The sequence below is a fragment of the Scyliorhinus torazame genome, chromosome 5 (genome assembly GCF_047496885.1).
Source record: "Scyliorhinus torazame isolate Kashiwa2021f chromosome 5, sScyTor2.1, whole genome shotgun sequence".
Lineage (NCBI taxonomy): Eukaryota > Metazoa > Chordata > Chondrichthyes > Carcharhiniformes > Scyliorhinidae > Scyliorhinus > Scyliorhinus torazame.
This window is the reverse complement of record NC_092711.1, coordinates 329,956,901-329,975,220: the sequence shown is the minus strand read 5'-3', so window position 1 is coordinate 329,975,220 and position 18,320 is coordinate 329,956,901.

Below are 18,320 nucleotides of genomic sequence, written 5' to 3'. Positions count from 1 at the left end.
TAATGTGTGTGTGCGGCTGGGATGAGTGTGTGTGGGGAGTGTAATGTGTGTGCGGCTGGGATGGTGGGTGTGGGGAGCGTAATGTGTGTGTGCGGCTGGGATGAGTGTGTGTGGGGAGTGTAATGTGTGTGCGGCTGGGATGAGTGTGATTGGGGAGTGTAATGTGTGTGTGCGGCTGGGATGAGTGTGTGGGGAGTGTAATGTGTGTGTGCAGCTGGGATGGTGTGTGTGGGGAGTGTAATGTGTGTGTGCGGCTGGGATGGTGTGTGTGGGGAGTGTAATGTGTGTGTGCGGCTGGGATGAGTGTGTGTGGGGAGTGTAATGTGTGTGTGCGGCTGGGATGAGTGTGTGGGGAGTGTAATGTGTATCTGCGGCTGGGATGAGTGTGTCTGGGGACTGTAATGTGTGTGTGTGAGGCTGGCATGAGTGTGCCTGGGGAGTGTAATGTGTGTGTGCGGCTGGGATGAGTGTGTGTGGGGTGTGTAATGTGTGTGTGCGGCTGGGGTGAGTGTGTGTGGGGAGTGTAATGTGTGTGCGCGGCTGGGATGAGTGTGTGTGGGGAGTGTAATGTGTGTGTGCGGCTGGGATGAGTGTGTGTGGGGAGTGTAATGTGTGTGTGCGGCTGGGATGAGTGTGTGTGGGGAGTGTAATGTGTGCGTGCGGCTGGGATGAGTGTGTGTGGGGAGTGTAATGTGTGTGTGCGGCTGGGATGAGTGTGTGTGGGGAGTGTAATGTGTGTGTGCGGCTGGGATGAGTGTGTGTGGGGTGTGTAATGCGTGTGTGCGGCTGGGATGAGTGTGAGTGGGGAGTGTAATGTGTGTATGCGGCTGGGATGAGTGTGTGTGGGGAGTGTAATGTGTGTGCGTGGCTGGGATGAGTGTGTGTGGGGAGTGTAATGTGTGTGTGCGGCTGGGATGAGTGTGTGTGGGGAGTGTAATGTGTGTGTGCGGCTGGGATGAGTGTGTGGGGAGTGTAATGTGTGTGTGCGGCTGGGATGAGTGTGTGTGGGGAGTGGAATGTGTGTGCGGCTGGGATGAGTGTGTGTGGGGAGTGTAATGTGTATGTGCGGCTGGGGTGAGTGTGTGTGGGGAGTGTAATGGGTGTGTGGCTGGGATGAGTGTGTGTGGGGAGTGTAATGAGTGTGTGCGGCTGGGATGAGTGTGTGTGGGGAGTGTAATGTGTGTGTGCGGCTGGGATGAGTGTGTGTGGGGAGTGTAATGTGTGTGTGCGGCTGGGATGAGTGTGTGCGGGGAGTGTAATGTGTGTGTGCGGCTGGGATGAGTGTGTGTGGGGAGTGTAATGTGTGTGTGCGGCTGGGATGAGTGTGTGCGGGGAGTGTAATGTGTGTGTGCGGCTGGGATGGTGTATGTGGGGAGTGTAATGTGTGTGTGCGGCTGGGATGGTGTGTGTGGGGAGTGTAATGTGTGTGTGCGGCTGGGATGAGTGTGTGGGGAGTGTAATGTGTGTGTGCGGCTGGGATGAGTGTGTGGGGAGTGTAATATGTGTCTGCGGCTGGGATGAGTTTGTCTGGGGAGTGTAATGTGTGTGTGAGGCTGGGATGAGTGTGTCTGGGGAGTGTAATGTGTGTGTGCGGCTGGGATGAGTGTGTGTGGGGAGTGTAATGTGTGTGTGCGGCTGGGGTGAGTGTGTGTGCGGAGTGTAATGTGTGTGCGCGGCTGGGATGAGTGTGTGTGGGGAGTGAAATGTGTGTGTGCGGCTGGGATGAGTGTGTGTGGGGAGTGTAATGTGTGTGTGCGGCTGGGATGAGTGTGTGTCGGGAGTGTGATGTGTGTGTGCGGCTGGGATTAGTGTGTGGGGAGTGTAATGTGTGTGTGCGGCTGGGATGAGTGTGAGTGGGGAGTGTAATGTGTGTGTGCGGCTGGGATGAGTGTGTGTGGGGAGTGTAATGTGTATGTGCGGCTGGGGTGAGTGTGTGTGGGGAGTGTAATGGGTGTGTGGCTGGGATGAGTGTGTGTGGGGAGTGTAATGAGTGTGTGCGGCTAGGATGAGTGTGTGTGGGGAGTGTAATGTGTGTGTGCGGCTGGGATGAGTGTGTGTGGGGAGTGTAATGTGTGTGTGCGGCTGGGATGAGTGTGTGTGGGGAGTGTAATGTGTGTGCGGCTAGGATGAGTGTGATTGGGGAGTGTAATGTGTGTGTGCGGCTGGGATGAGTGTGTGGGGAGTTTAATGTGTGTGTGCAGCTGGGATGGTGTGTGTGGGGAGTGTAATGTGTGTGTGCGGCTGGGATGGTGTGTGTGGGGAGTGTAATGTGTGTGTGCGGCTGGGATGAGTGTGTGTGGGGAGTGTAATGTGTGTGTGCGGCTGGGATGAGTGTGTGGGGAGTGTAATGTGTGCCTGCGGCTGGGATGAGTGTGTCTGGGGAGTGTAATGTGTGTGTGTGAGGCTGGGATGAGTGTGCCTGGGGAGTGTAATGTGTGTGTGCGGCTGGGATGAGTGTGTGTGGGGAGTGTAATGTGTGTGTGCGGCTGGGGTGAGTGTGTGTGGGGAGTGTAATGTGTGTGCGCGGCTGGGATGAGTGTGTGTGGGGAGTGTAATGTGTGTGTGCGGCTGGGATGAGTGTGTGTGGGGAGTGTAATGTGTGTGTGCGGCTGGGATGAGTGTGTGTGGGGAGTGTAATGTGTGTGTGCGGCTGGGATGAGTGTGTGGGGAGTGTAATGTGTGCGTGCGGCTGGGATGAGTGTGTGTGGGGAGTGTAATGTGTGTGTGCGGCTGGGATGAGTGTGTTTGGGGAGTGTAATGTGTATGTGCGGCTGGCGTGAGTGTGTGTGGGGAGTGTAATGGGTGTGTGGCTGGGATGAGTGTGTGTGGGGACTGTAATGAGTGTGTGCGGCTGGAATGAGTGTGTGTGGGGAGTGTAATGTGTGTGTGCGGCTGGGATGAGTGTGTGTGGGGAGTGTAATGTGTGTGTGCGGCTGGGATGAGTGTGTGTGGGGAGTGTAATATGTGTGCGGTTGGGATGAGTGTGTGTGGGGAGTGTAATGTGTGTGTGCGGCTGGGATGAGTGTGCGTGGGGAGTGTAAGGTGTGTGCGGCTGGGGTGAGTGTGAGTGGGGAGTGTAATGTGTGTGCGGCTGGGGTGAGTGTGTGTGGGGAGTGTAATGTGTGTGTGTGGGGAGTGTAATGTGTGTGTGGCTGGGAAGAGTGAGATTGGGGAGTGTAATGTGTGTGTGCGGCATGGATGAGTGTGTGTGGGGAGTGTAATGTGTGTGTGCGGCATGGATGAGTGTGTGTGGGGAGTGAAATGTGTGTGTGTGGCTGGGATGAGTGTGTGTGGGGAGTGTAATGTGTGTGTGTGGCTGGGATGAGTGTGTGTGGGGAGTGTAATGTGTGTGTGCGGCTGGGATGAGTGTGTGTGGGGAGTGTAATGTGTATGGGCGGCTGGAATGAGTGTGTGTGGGGAGTGTAATGTGTGTGTGCGGCTGTGATGCGTGTGTGTGGGGAGTGTAATGTGTGTGTGCGGCTGGGATCTGTGTGGGGAGTGCAGTGTGTATGCGGCTGGGATGAGTGTGTGTGGGGAGTGTAATGTGTGTGGGTAGCTGGGATGAGTGTGTGGGGAGTGTAATGTGTGTGTGTCGCTGGGATGAGTGTGTGTGGGGAGTGTAATGTGTGTGTGGCTGGGATGAGTGTGTGTGGGGAGTGTAATGTGTATGGGCGGCTGGAATGAGTGTGTGTGGGGAGTGTAATGTGTGTGTGCGGCTGTGATGAGTGTGTGTGGGGAGTGTAATGTGTGTGTGCGGCTGGGATCTGTGTGCGGAGTGCAGTGTGTATGCGGCTGGGATGTGTGTGAGTGGGGAGTGTAATGTGTGTGTGCGGCTGGGATGAGTGTGTGTGGGGAGTGTAATGTGTGTGTGCGGCTGGGATGTGTGTGAGTGGGGAGTGTAATGTGTGTGTGCGGCTGGGATGAGTGTGTGTGGGGAGTGTAATGTGTGTGGGAGGCAGGGATGAGTGTGTGTGTGGAGTGTAATGTGTCTGTGCGGCTAGGATGTGTGTGAGTGGGAGTTTAATGTGTGAGTGCGGCTGGGATGAGTGTGAGTGGGGAGTGTAATGTGTATGTGCGACTGGGATGAGTGTGTGCCGCGGGTGTAATGTGTGTGTTCGGCTGGGATGAGTGTGTGTGGGGAGTGTAATGTGTGTGTTCGGCTGGGATGAGTGTGTGTGGGGAGTGTAATGTGTCTGTGCGGCTAGGATGTGTGTGAGTGGGGAGTGTAATGTGTGAGTGCTGCTGGGATGAGTGTGAGTGGGGAGTGTAATGTGTGTGTGCGGCTAGGATGTGTGTGAGTGGGGAGTGTAATGTGTGAGTGCGGCTGGGATGAGTGAGTGTGGGGAGTGTAATGTGTGTGTGCGGCTGGGATGAGTGTGTGTGGGGAGTGTAATGTGTGTGTGCGGCTGGGATGAGTGTGTGTGGGGAGTGTAATGTGTGTGTGCGGCTTGGATGAGTGAGTGTGGGGAGTGTAATGTGTGTGGGCGGCTGGGATGAGTGTGTGTGGGGAGTGAAATATGTGACCGCGGCTGGGTTGTGTGTGTGTGGGGAGTGTAATGTGTGTTTGCGGCTGGGATGAGTGTGTGTGGGGAGTGTAATGTGTGTGTGCGGCTGGGATGAGTGTGCGTGGGGAGTGTAATGCGTGTGTGCGGCTGGGATGAGTGTGAGTGGGGAGTGTAATGTGTGTGTGCGGCTAGGATGTGTGTGAGTGGGGAGTGTAATGTGTGAGTGCGGCTGGGATGAGTGAGTGTGGGGAGTGTAATGTGTGTGTGCGGCTGGGATGAGTGTGTGTGGGGAGTGTAATGTGTGTGTGCGGCTGGGATGAGTGTGTGTGGGGAGTGTAATGTGTGTGTGCGGCTTGGATGAGTGAGTGTGGGGAGTGTAATGTGTGTGGGCGGCTGGGATGAGTGTGTGTGGGGAGTGAAATATGTGACCGCGGCTGGGTTGTGTGTGTGTGGGGAGTGTAATGTGTGTTTGCGGCTGGGATGAGTGTGTGTGGGGAGTGTAATGTGTGTGTGCGGCTGGGATGAGTGTGCGTGGGGAGTGTAATGCGTGTGTGCGGCTGGGATGAGTGTGTGTGGGGAGTGTAATGTGTGTGTGTGGCTGGGATGAGTGTGTGTGGGGAGTGTAATGTGTGTGTGCTGCTGGGATGAGTGTGTGTGGGGAGTGTAATGTGTGTGTGCGGCTGGGGTGAGTGTGTGTGGGGAGTGTAATGTGTGTGTGCGGCATGGATGAGTGTGTGTGGGGAGTGAAATGTGTGTGTGTGGCTGGGATGAGTGTGTGTGGGGAGTGTAATGTGTGTGTGTGGCTGGGATGAGTGTGTGTGGGGAGTGTAATGTGTGTGTGCGGCTGGGATGAGTGTGCGTGGGGAGTGTAATGCGTGTGTGCGGCTGGGATGAGTGTGTGTGGGGAGTGTAATGTGAGTGTGTGGCTGGGACGAGTGTGTGTGGGGAGTGTAATGTGTGTGTGGCTGGGATGAGTGTGTGTGGGGAGTGTAATGTGTATGGGCGGCTGGAATGAGTGTGTGTGGGGAGTGTAATGTGTGTGTGCGGCTGTGATGAATGTGTGTGGGAGTGTAATGTGTGTGTGCGGCTGGGATCTGTGTGGGGAGTGCAGTGTGTATGCGGCTGGGATGAGTGTGTGTGGGGAGTGTAATGTGTGTGGGTAGCTGGGATGAGTGTGTGTGGGGAGTGTAATGTGTGTGTGCGGCTGGGATGAGTGTGTGTGGGGAGTGTAATGTGTGTGTGCGGCTGGGATGAGTGAGTGTGGGGAGTGTAATGTGAGTGTGTGGCTGGGACGAGTGTGTGTGGGGAGTGTAATGTGTGTGTGTCGCTGGGATGAGTGTGTGTGGGGAGTGTAATGTGTGTGTGGATGGGATGAGTGTGTGTGGGGAGTGTAATGTGTATGGGCGGCTGGAATGAGTGTGTGTGGGGAGTGTAATGTGTGTGTGCGGCTGTGATGAGTGTGTGTGGGGAGTGTAATGTGTGTGTGCGGCTGGGATCTGTGTGGGGAGTGCAGTGTGTATGCGGCTGGGATGAGTGTGTGTGGGGAGTGTAATGTGTGTGGGTAGCTGGGATGAGTGTGTGTGGGGAGTGTAATGTGTGTGTGCGGCTGGGATGTGTGTGAGTGGGGAGTGTAATGTGTGTGTGCGGCTGGGATGAGTGTGTGTGGGGAGTGTAATGTGTGTGTGCGGCTGGGATGTGTGTTAGTGGGGAGTGTAATGTGTGTGTGCGGCTGGGATGAGTGTGTGTGGGGAGTGTAATGTGTGTGGGAGGCAGGGATGAGTGTGTGTGGGGAGTGTAATGTGTCTGTGCGGCTAGGATGTGTGTGAGTGGGAGTTTAATGTGTGAGTGCGGCTGGGATGAGTGTGAGTGGGGAGTGTAATGTGTATGTGCGACTGGGATGAGTGTGTGCCGCGGGTGTAATGTGTGTGTTCGGCTGGGATGAGTGTGTGTGGGGAGTGTAATGTGTGTGTTCGGCTGGGATGAGTGTGTGTGGGGAGTGTAATGTGTCTGTGCGGCTAGGATGTGTGTGAGTGGGGAGTGTAATGTGTGAGTGCTGCTGGGATGAGTGTGAGTGGGGAGTGTAATGTGTGAGTGCGGCTGGGATGAGTGTGAGTGGGGAGTGTAATGTGTGTGTGCGGCTGGGATGAGTGTGTGCCGCGGGTGTAATGTGTGTGTTAGGCTGGGATGAGTGTGTGTGGGGAGTGTAATGTGTGTGTGCGGCTGGGATGAGTGTGTGTGGGGAGTGTAATGTGTGAGTGCGGCTGGGATGAGTGCGTGTGGGGAGTGTAATGTGTGAGTGCGGTTGGGATGAGTGTGTGAGGGGAGTGTAATGTGTGTGTGCGGCTGGGATGAGTGTGTGTGGGGAGTGTAATGTGTGAGTGCGGCTGGGATGAATGTGTGTGGGGAGTGTAATGTGTGTGTGCGGCTGGGATGAGTGTGTGTGGGGAGTGTAATGTGTGTGGGCGGCTGGGATGAGTGTGTGGGGGGAGTGTAATGTGTGTGTGCGGCTGGGTTGAGTGTGAGTGGGAAGTGTAATGTGTGTGTGTGGCTGGGATGAGTGTGTTTGGGGAGTGTAATATGTGTCCGCGGCTGGGATGAGTGTGTGTGGGGAGTGTAATGTGCGTGCGCGGCTGGGATGAGTGTGTGTGGGGAGTGTAATGTGTGTGTGCGGCTGGGAGGAGTGTGTGTGGGGAGTGTAATGTGTGTGTGCGGCTGGGATGAGTGTGTGTGGGGAGTGTAATGTGTGTGTGCGGCTGGGATGAGTGTGTGAGGGGAGTGTAATGTGTTTGTGTGGGGAGTGTAAGGTGTGTGCGGCTGGAGTGAGTGTGAGTGGGGAGTGTAATGTGTGTGCGGCTGGGGTGAGTGTGTGTGGGGAGTGTAATGTGTGTGTGTGGGGAGTGTAATGTGTGTGTGCGGCTGTGATGAGTGTGTGTGGGGAGTGTAATGTGTGTGTGCGGCTGTGATGAGTGTGTGTGGGGAGTGTAATGTGTGTGTGGCTGGGATGAGTGTGTGTGGGGAGTGAAATGTGTATGGGCGGCTGGAATGAGTGTGTGTGGGGAGTGTAATGTGTGTGTGCGGCTGTGATGAGTGTGTGTGGGGAGTGTAATGTGTGTGTGCGGCTGGGATCTGTGTGGGGAGTGCAGTGTGTATGCGGCTGGGATGAGTGTGTGTGGGGAGTGTAATGTGTGTGGGTAGCTGGGATGAGTGTGTGTGGGGAGTGTAATGTGTGTGTGCGGCTGGGATGAGTGTGTGTGGGGAGTGTAATGTGTGTGTGCGGCTGGGATGAGTGAGTGTGGGGAGTGTAATGTGAGTGTGTGGCTGGGACGAGTGTGTGTGGGGAGTGTAATGTGTGTGTGTCGCTGGGATGAGTGTGTGTGGGGAGTGTAATGTGTGTGTGGCTGGGATGAGTGTGTGTGGGGAGTGTAATGTGTATGGGCGGCTGGAATGAGTGTGTGTGGGGAGTGTAATGTGTGTGTGCGGCTGTGATGAGTGTGTGTGGGGAGTGTAATGTGTGTGTGCGGCTGGGATCTGTGTGGGGAGTGCAGTGTGTATGCGGCTGGGATGAGTGTGTGTGGGGAGTGTAATGTGTGTGGGTAGCTGGGATGAGTGTGTGTGGGGAGTGTAATGTGTGTGGGTAGCTGGGATGAGTGTGTGGGGAGTGTAATGTGTGTGTGCGGCTGGGATGTGTGTGAGTGGGGAGTGTAATGTGTGTGTGCGGCTGGGATGAGTGTGTGTGGGGAGTGTAATGTGTGTGAGCGGCTGGGATGAGTGGGTGTGGGGAGTGTAATGTGTGTGTGCGGCTGGGATGAGTGTGTGTGGGGAGTGTAATATGTGTGTGCGGCTGGGATGAGTGTGTGTGGGGAGTGTAATGTGTGTGTGCGGTTGGGATGGTGTGTGTGGGGAGTGTAATGTGTGTGTGTGGCTGGGATGAGTGTGTGTGGGGAGTGTAATGTGTGTGTGCGGCTGGGATGAGTGTGTGTGGGGAGTGTAATGTGTGTGTGCGGCTGGGATGAGTGTGTGTGGGGAGTGTAATGTGTGTGTGCGGCTGGGATGAGTGTGTGTGGGGAGTGTAATGTGTGTGTGCGGCTGGGATGAGTGTGTGTGGGGAGTGCAATGTGTGTGTGCGGCTGGGATGAGAGTGTGTGGGGAGTGTAATGTGTGTGTGCGGCTGGGATGAGTGTGTGTGGGGAGTGTAATGTGTGTCTGCGGCTGGGATGAGTGTGTCTGGGGAGTGTAATGTGTGTGTGTGAGGCTGGGATGAGTGTGCCTGGGGAGTGTAATGTGTGTGTGCGGCTGGGATGAGTGTGTGTGGGGAGTGTAATGTGTGTGTGCGGCTGGGGCGAGAGTGTGTGGGGAGTGTAATGTGTGTGCGCGTCTGGGATGAGTGTGTGTGGGGAGTGTAATGTGTGTGTGCGGCTGGGATGAGTGTGTGTGGGGAGTGTAATGTGTGTGTGCGGCTGGGATGAGTGTGTGTGGGGAGTGTAATGTGTGTGTGCGGCTGGGATGAGTGTGTGGGGAGTGTAATGTGTGCGTGCGGCTGGGATGAGTGTGTGTGGGGAGTGTAATGTGTGTGTGCGGCTGGGATGAGTGTGTGTGGGGAGTGTAATGTGTATGTGCGGCTGGGGTGAGTGTGTGTGGGGAGTGTAATGGGTGTGTGGCTGGGATGAGTGTGTGTGGGGAGTGTAATGTGTGTGTGCGGCTGGGATGGTGTGTGTGGGGAGTGTAATGTGTGTGTGCGGCTGGGATGGTGTGTGTGGGGAGTGTAATGTGTGTGTGCGGCTGGGATGAGTGTGTGTGGGGAGTGTAATGTGTGTGTGCGGCTGGGATGAGTGTGTGGGGAGTGTAATGTGTGTCTGCGGCTGGGATGAGTTTGTCTGGGGAGTGTAATGTGTGTGTGAGGCTGGGATGAGTGTGTCTGGGGAGTGTAATGTGTGTGTGCGGCTGGGATGAGTGTGTGTGGGGAGTGTAATGTGTGTGTGCGGCTGGGGTGAGTGTGTGTGCGGAGTGTAATGTGTGTGCGCGGCTGGGATGAGTGTGTGTGGGGAGTGTAATGTGTGTGTGCGGCTGGGATGAGTGTGTGTGGGGAGTGTAATGTGTGTGTGCGGCTGGGATGAGTGTGTGTGGGGAGTGTAATGTGTGTGTGCGGCTGGGATGAGTGTGTGGGGAGTGTAATGTGTGTGTGCGGCTGGGATGAGTGTGTGTGGGGAGTGTTATGTGTGTGTGCGGCTGGGGTGAGTGTGTGTGGGGAGTGTAATGTGTATGTGCGGCTGGGGTGAGTGTGTGTGGGGAGTGTAATGGGTGTGTGGCTGGGATGAGTGTGTGTGGGGAGTGTAATGAGTGTGTGCGGCTGGGATGAGTGTGTGTGGGGAGTGTAATGTGTGTGTGCGGCTGGGATGAGTGTGTGTGGGGAGTGTAATGTGTGTGTGCGGCTGGGATGGTGTGTGTGGGGAGTGTAATGTGTGTGTGCGGCTGGGAAGAGTGTGTGTGGGGAGTGTAATGTGTGTGTGCGGCTGGGATGGTGGGTGTGGGGAGTGTAATGTTTGTGTGCGGCTGGGATGAGTGTGTGTGGGGAGTGTAATGTGTGTGCGGCTGGGATGAGTGTGATTGGGGAGTGTAATGTGTGTGTGCGGCTGGGATGAGTATGTGGGGAGTGTAATGTGTGTGTGCAGCTGGGATGGTGTGTGTGGGGAGTGTAATGTGTGTGTGCGGCTGGGATGGTGTGTGTGGGGAGTGTAATGTGTGTGTGCGGCTGGGATGAGTGTGTGTGGGGAGTGTAATGTGTGTGTGCGGCTGGGATGAGTGTGTGGGGAGTGTAATGTGTGTCTGCGGCTGGGATGAGTGTGTCTGGGGAGTGTAATGTGTGTGTGTGAGGCTGGGATGAGTGTGCCTGGGGAGTGTAATGTGTGTGTGCGGCTGGGATGAGTGTGTGTGGGGTGTGTAATGTGTGTGTGCGGCTGGGGTGAGTGTGTGTGGGGAGTGTAATGTGTGTGCGCGGCTGGGATGAGTGTGTGTGGGGAGTGTAATGTGTGTGTGCGGCTGGGATGAGTGTGTGTGGGGAGTGTAATGTGTGTGTGCGGCTGGGATGAGTGTGTGTGGGGAGTGTAATGTGTGCGTGCGGCTGGGATGAGTGTGTGTGGGGAGTGTAATGTGTGTGTGCGGCTGGGATGAGTGTGTGTGGGGAGTGTAATGTGTGTGTGCGGCTGGGATGAGTGTGTGTGGGGTGTGTAATGCGTGTGTGCGGCTGGGATGAGTGTGAGTGGGGAGTGTAATGTGTGTATGCGGCTGGGATGAGTGTGTGTGGGGAGTGTAATGTGTGTGCGTGGCTGGGATGAGTGTGTGTGGGGAGTGTAATGTGTGTGTGCGGCTGGGATGAGTGTGTGTGGGGAGTGTAATGTGTGTGTGCGGCTGGGATGAGTGTGTGGGGAGTGTAATGTGTGTGTGCGGCTGGGATGAGTGTGTGTGGGGAGTGGAATGTGTGTGCGGCTGGGATGAGTGTGTGTGGGGAGTGTAATGTGTATGTGCGGCTGGGGTGAGTGTGTGTGGGGAGTGTAATGGGTGTGTGGCTGGGATGAGTGTGTGTGGGGAGTGTAATGAGTGTGTGCGGCTGGGATGAGTGTGTGTGGGGAGTGTAATGTGTGTGTGCGGCTGGGATGAGTGTGTGTGGGGAGTGTAATGTGTGTGTGCGGCTGGGATGAGTGTGTGCGGGGAGTGTAATGTGTGTGTGCGGCTGGGATGAGTGTGTGTGGGGAGTGTAATGTGTGTGTGCGGCTGGGATGAGTGTGTGCGGGGAGTGTAATGTGTGTGTGCGGCTGGGATGGTGTATGTGGGGAGTGTAATGTGTGTGTGCGGCTGGGATGGTGTGTGTGGGGAGTGTAATGTGTGTGTGCGGCTGGGATGAGTGTGTGGGGAGTGTAATGTGTGTGTGCGGCTGGGATGAGTGTGTGGGGAGTGTAATATGTGTCTGCGGCTGGGATGAGTTTGTCTGGGGAGTGTAATGTGTGTGTGAGGCTGGGATGAGTGTGTCTGGGGAGTGTAATGTGTGTGTGCGGCTGGGATGAGTGTGTGTGGGGAGTGTAATGTGTGTGTGCGGCTGGGGTGAGTGTGTGTGCGGAGTGTAATGTGTGTGCGCGGCTGGGATGAGTGTGTGTGGGGAGTGAAATGTGTGTGTGCGGCTGGGATGAGTGTGTGTGGGGAGTGTAATGTGTGTGTGCGGCTGGGATGAGTGTGTGTCGGGAGTGTGATGTGTGTGTGCGGCTGGGATGAGTGTGTGGGGAGTGTAATGTGTGTGTGCGGCTGGGATGAGTGTGAGTGGGGAGTGTAATGTGTGTGTGCGGCTGGGATGAGTGTGTGTGGGGAGTGTAATGTGTATGTGCGGCTGGGGTGAGTGTGTGTGGGGAGTGTAATGGGTGTGTGGCTGGGATGAGTGTGTGTGGGGAGTGTAATGAGTGTGTGCGGCTGGGATGAGTGTGTGTGGGGAGTGTAATGTGTGTGTGCGGCTGGGATGAGTGTGTGTGGGGAGTGTAATGTGTGTGTGCGGCTGGGATGGTGTGTGTGGGGAGTGTAATGTGTGTGTGCGGCTGGGATGAGTGTTTGTGGGGAGTGTAATGTGTGTGTGCGGCTGGGATGGTGGGTGTGGGGAGTGTAATGTGTGTGTGCGGCTGGGATGAGTGTGTGTGGGGAGTGTAATGTGTGTGCGGCTGGGATGAGTGTGATTGGGGAGTGTAATGTGTGTGTGCGGCTGGGATGAGTGTGTGGGGAGTTTAATGTGTGTGTGCAGCTGGGATGGTGTGTGTGGGGAGTGTAATGTGTGTGTGCGGCTGGGATGGTGTGTGTGGGGAGTGTAATGTGTGTGTGCGGCTGGGATGAGTGTGTGTGGGGAGTGTAATGTGTGTGTGCGGCTGGGATGAGTGTGTGGGGAGTGTAATGTGTGCCTGCGGCTGGGATGAGTGTGTCTGGGGAGTGTAATGTGTGTGTGTGAGGCTGGGATGAGTGTGCCTGGGGAGTGTAATGTGTGTGTGCGGCTGGGATGAGTGTGTGTGGGGAGTGTAATGTGTGTGTGCGGCTGGGGTGAGTGTGTGTGGGGAGTGTAATGTGTGTGCGCGGCTGGGATGAGTGTGTGTGGGGAGTGTAATGTGTGTGTGCGGCTGGGATGAGTGTGTGTGGGGAGTGTAATGTGTGTGTGCGGCTGGGATGAGTGTGTGTGGGGAGTGTAATGTGTGTGTGCGGCTGGGATGAGTGTGTGGGGAGTGTAATGTGTGCGTGCGGCTGGGATGAGTGTGTGTGGGGAGTGTAATGTGTGTGTGCGGCTGGGATGAGTGTGTGTGGGGAGTGTAATGTGTATGTGCGGCTGGCGTGAGTGTGTGTGGGGAGTGTAATGGGTGTGTGGCTGGGATGAGTGTGTGTGGGGACTGTAATGAGTGTGTGCGGCTGGAATGAGTGTGTCTGGGGAGTGTAATGTGTGTGTGCGGCTGGGATGAGTGTGTGTGGGGAGTGTAATATGTGTGCGGTTGGGATGAGTGTGTGTGGGGAGTGTAATGTGTGTGTGCGGCTGGGATGAGTGTGTGTGGGGAGTGTAAGGTGTGTGCGGCTGGGGTGAATGTGAGTGGGGAGTGTAATGTGTGTGCGGCTGGGGTGAGTGTGTGTGGGGAGTGTAATGTGTGTGTGTGGGGAGTGTAATGTGTGTGTGGCTGGGAAGAGTGAGATTGGGGAGTGTAATGTGTGTGTGCGGCATGGATGAGTGTGTGTGGGGAGTGTAATGTGTGTGTGCGGCATGGATGAGTGTGTGTGGGGAGTGAAATGTGTGTGTGTGTGGCTGGGATGAGTGTGTGTGGGGAGTGTAATGTGTGTGTGTGGCTGGGATGAGTGTGTGTGGGGAGTGTAATGTGTGTGTGCGGCTGGGATGAGTGTGTGTGGGGAGTGTAATGTGTATGGGCGGCTGGAATGAGTGTGTGTGGGGAGTGTAATGTGTGTGTGCGGCTGTGATGCGTGTGTGTGGGGAGTGTAATGTGTGTGTGCGGCTGGGATCTGTGTGGGGAGTGCAGTGTGTATGCGGCTGGGATGAGTGTGTGTGGGGAGTGTAATGTGTGTGGGTAGCTGGGATGAGTGTGTGGGGAGTGTAATGTGTGTGTGCGGCTGGGATGAGTGTGTGTGGGGAGTGTAATGTGTGTGTGCGGCTGGGATGAGTGTGTGTGGGGAGTGTAATGTGTGTGTGCGGCTGGGGTGAGTGTGTGTGGGGAGTGTAATGTGTGTGCGCGGCTGGGATGAGTGTGTGTGGGGAGTGTAATGTGTGAGTGCGGCTGGGATGAGTGCGTGTGGGGAGTGTAATGTGTGAGTGCGGTTGGGATGAGTGTGTGAGGGGAGTGTAATGTGTGTGTGCGGCTGGGATGAGTGTGTGTGGGGAGTGTAATGTGTGAGTGCGGCTGGGATGAATGTGTGTGGGGAGTGTAATGTGTGTGTGCGGCTGGGATGAGTGTGTGTGGGGAGTGTAATGTGTGTGGGCGGCTGGGATGAGTGTGTGGGGGGAGTGTAATGTGTGTGTGCGGCTGGGTTGAGTGTGAGTGGGAAGTGTAATGTGTGTGTGTGGCTGGGATGAGTGTGTTTGGGGAGTGTAATATGTGTCCGCGGCTGGGATGAGTGTGTGTGGGGAGTGTAATGTGCGTGCGCGGCTGGGATGAGTGTGTGTGGGGAGTGTAATGTGTGTGTGCGGCTGGGAGGAGTGTGTGTGGGGAGTGTAATGTGTGTGTGCGGCTGGGATGAGTGTGTGTGGGGAGTGTAATGTGTGTGTGCGGCTGGGATGAGTGTGTGAGGGGAGTGTAATGTGTTTGTGTGGGGAGTGTAAGGTGTGTGCGGCTGGAGTGAGTGTGAGTGGGGAGTGTAATGTGTGTGCGGCTGGGGTGAGTGTGTGTGGGGAGTGTAATGTGTGTGTGTGGGGAGTGTAATGTGTGTGTGCGGCTGTGATGAGTGTGTGTGGGGAGTGTAATGTGTGTGTGCGGCTGTGATGAGTGTGTGTGGGGAGTGTAATGTGTGTGTGGCTGGGATGAGTGTGTGTGGGGAGTGAAATGTGTATGGGCGGCTGGAATGAGTGTGTGTGGGGAGTGTAATGTGTGTGTGCGGCTGTGATGAGTGTGTGTGGGGAGTGTAATGTGTGTGTGCGGCTGGGATCTGTGTGGGGAGTGCAGTGTGTATGCGGCTGGGATGAGTGTGTGTGGGGAGTGTAATGTGTGTGGGTAGCTGGGATGAGTGTGTGTGGGGAGTGTAATGTGTGTGTGCGGCTGGGATGAGTGTGTGTGGGGAGTGTAATGTGTGTGTGCGGCTGGGATGAGTGAGTGTGGGGAGTGTAATGTGAGTGTGTGGCTGGGACGAGTGTGTGTGGGGAGTGTAATGTGTGTGTGTCGCTGGGATGAGTGTGTGTGGGGAGTGTAATGTGTGTGTGGCTGGGATGAGTGTGTGTGGGGAGTGTAATGTGTATGGGCGGCTGGAATGAGTGTGTGTGGGGAGTGTAATGTGTGTGTGCGGCTGTGATGAGTGTGTGTGGGGAGTGTAATGTGTGTGTGCGGCTGGGATCTGTGTGGGGAGTGCAGTGTGTATGCGGCTGGGATGAGTGTGTGTGGGGAGTGTAATGTGTGTGGGTAGCTGGGATGAGTGTGTGTGGGGAGTGTAATGTGTGTGGGTAGCTGGGATGAGTGTGTGGGGAGTGTAATGTGTGTGTGCGGCTGGGATGTGTGTGAGTGGGGAGTGTAATGTGTGTGTGCGGCTGGGATGAGTGTGTGTGGGGAGTGTAATGTGTGTGAGCGGCTGGGATGAGTGGGTGTGGGGAGTGTAATGTGTGTGTGCGGCTGGGATGAGTGTGTGTGGGGAGTGTAATATGTGTGTGCGGCTGGGATGAGTGTGTGTGGGGAGTGTAATGTGTGTGTGCGGTTGGGATGGTGTGTGTGGGGAGTGTAATGTGTGTGTGTGGCTGGGATGAGTGTGTGTGGGGAGTGTAATGTGTGTGTGCGGCTGGGATGAGTGTGTGTGGGGAGTGTAATGTGTGTGTGCGGCTGGGATGAGTGTGTGTGGGGAGTGTAATGTGTGTGTGCGGCTGGGATGAGTGTGTGTGGGGAGTGTAATGTGTGTGTGCGGCTGGGATGAGTGTGTGTGGGGAGTGCAATGTGTGTGTGCGGCTGGGATGAGAGTGTGTGGGGAGTGTAATGTGTGTGTGCGGCTGGGATGAGTGTGTGTGGGGAGTGTAATGTGTGTCTGCGGCTGGGATGAGTGTGTCTGGGGAGTGTAATGTGTGTGTGTGAGGCTGGGATGAGTGTGCCTGGGGAGTGTAATGTGTGTGTGCGGCTGGGATGAGTGTGTGTGGGGAGTGTAATGTGTGTGTGCGGCTGGGGCGAGAGTGTGTGGGGAGTGTAATGTGTGTGCGCGTCTGGGATGAGTGTGTGTGGGGAGTGTAATGTGTGTGTGCGGCTGGGATGAGTGTGTGTGGGGAGTGTAATGTGTGTGTGCGGCTGGGATGAGTGTGTGTGGGGAGTGTAATGTGTGTGTGCGGCTGGGATGAGTGTGTGGGGAGTGTAATGTGTGCGTGCGGCTGGGATGAGTGTGTGTGGGGAGTGTAATGTGTGTGTGCGGCTGGGATGAGTGTGTGTGGGGAGTGTAATGTGTATGTGCGGCTGGGGTGAGTGTGTGTGGGGAGTGTAATGGGTGTGTGGCTGGGATGAGTGTGTGTGGGGAGTGTAATGTGTGTGTGCGGCTGGGATGGTGTGTGTGGGGAGTGTAATGTGTGTGTGCGGCTGGGATGGTGTGTGTGGGGAGTGTAATGTGTGTGTGCGGCTGGGATGAGTGTGTGTGGGGAGTGTAATGTGTGTGTGCGGCTGGGATGAGTGTGTGGGGAGTGTAATGTGTGTCTGCGGCTGGGATGAGTTTGTCTGGGGAGTGTAATGTGTGTGTGAGGCTGGGATGAGTGTGTCTGGGGAGTGTAATGTGTGTGTGCGGCTGGGATGAGTGTGTGTGGGGAGTGTAATGTGTGTGTGCGGCTGGGGTGAGTGTGTGTGCGGAGTGTAATGTGTGTGCGCGGCTGGGATGAGTGTGTGTGGGGAGTGTAATGTGTGTGTGCGGCTGGGATGAGTGTGTGTGGGGAGTGTAATGTGTGTGTGCGGCTGGGATGAGTGTGTGTGGGGAGTGTAATGTGTGTGTGCGGCTGGGATGAGTGTGTGGGGAGTGTAATGTGTGTGTGCGGCTGGGATGAGTGTGTGTGGGGAGTGTTATGTGTGTGTGCGGCTGGGGTGAGTGTGTGTGGGGAGTGTAATGTGTATGTGCGGCTGGGGTGAGTGTGTGTGGGGAGTGTAATGGGTGTGTGGCTGGGATGAGTGTGTGTGGGGAGTGTAATGAGTGTGTGCGGCTGGGATGAGTGTGTGTGGGGAGTGTAATGTGTGTGTGCGGCTGGGATGAGTGTGTGTGGGGAGTGTAATGTGTGTGTGCGGCTGGGATGGTGTGTGTGGGGAGTGTAATGTGTGTGTGCGGCTGGGAAGAGTGTGTGTGGGGAGTGTAATGTGTGTGTGCGGCTGGGATGGTGGGTGTGGGGAGTGTAATGTTTGTGTGCGGCTGGGATGAGTGTGTGTGGGGAGTGTAATGTGTGTGCGGCTGGGATGAGTGTGATTGGGGAGTGTAATGTGTGTGTGCGGCTGGGATGAGTATGTGGGGAGTGTAATGTGTGTGTGCAGCTGGGATGGTGTGTGTGGGGAGTGTAATGTGTGTGTGCGGCTGGGATGGTGTGTGTGGGGAGTGTAATGTGTGTGTGCGGCTGGGATGAGTGTGTGTGGGGAGTGTAATGTGTGTGTGCGGCTGGGATGAGTGTGTGGGGAGTGTAATGTGTGTCTGCGGCTGGGATGAGTGTGTCTGGGGAGTGTAATGTGTGTGTGTGAGGCTGGGATGAGTGTGCCTGGGGAGTGTAATGTGTGTGTGCGGCTGGGATGAGTGTGTGTGGGGTGTGTAATGTGTGTGTGCGGCTGGGGTGAGTGTGTGTGGGGAGTGTAATGTGTGTGCGCGGCTGGGATGAGTGTGTGTGGGGAGTGTAATGTGTGTGTGCGGCTGGGATGAGTGTGTGTGGGGAGTGTAATGTGTGTGTGCGGCTGGGATGAGTGTGTGTGGGGAGTGTAATGTGTGCGTGCGGCTGGGATGAGTGTGTGTGGGGAGTGTAATGTGTGTGTGCGGCTGGGATGAGTGTGTGTGGGGAGTGTAATGTGTGTGTGCGGCTGGGATGAGTGTGTGTGGGGTGTGTAATGCGTGTGTGCGGCTGGGATGAGTGTGAGTGGGGAGTGTAATGTGTGTATGCGGCTGGGATGAGTGTGTGTGGGGAGTGTAATGTGTGTGCGTGGCTGGGATGAGTGTGTGTGGGGAGTGTAATGTGTGTGTGCGGCTGGGATGAGTGTGTGTGGGGAGTGTAATGTGTGTGTGCGGCTGGGATGAGTGTGTGGGGAGTGTAATGTGTGTGTGCGGCTGGGATGAGTGTGTGTGGGGAGTGGAATGTGTGTGCGGCTGGGATGAGTGTGTGTGGGGAGTGTAATGTGTATGTGCGGCTGGGGTGAGTGTGTGTGGGGAGTGTAATGGGTGTGTGGCTGGGATGAGTGTGTGTGGGGAGTGTAATGAGTGTGTGCGGCTGGGATGAGTGTGTGTGGGGAGTGTAATGTGTGTGTGCGGCTGGGATGAGTGTGTGTGGGGAGTGTAATGTGTGTGTGCGGCTGGGATGAGTGTGTGCGGGGAGTGTAATGTGTGTGTGCGGCTGGGATGAGTGTGTGTGGGGAGTGTAATGTGTGTGTGCGGCTGGGATGAGTG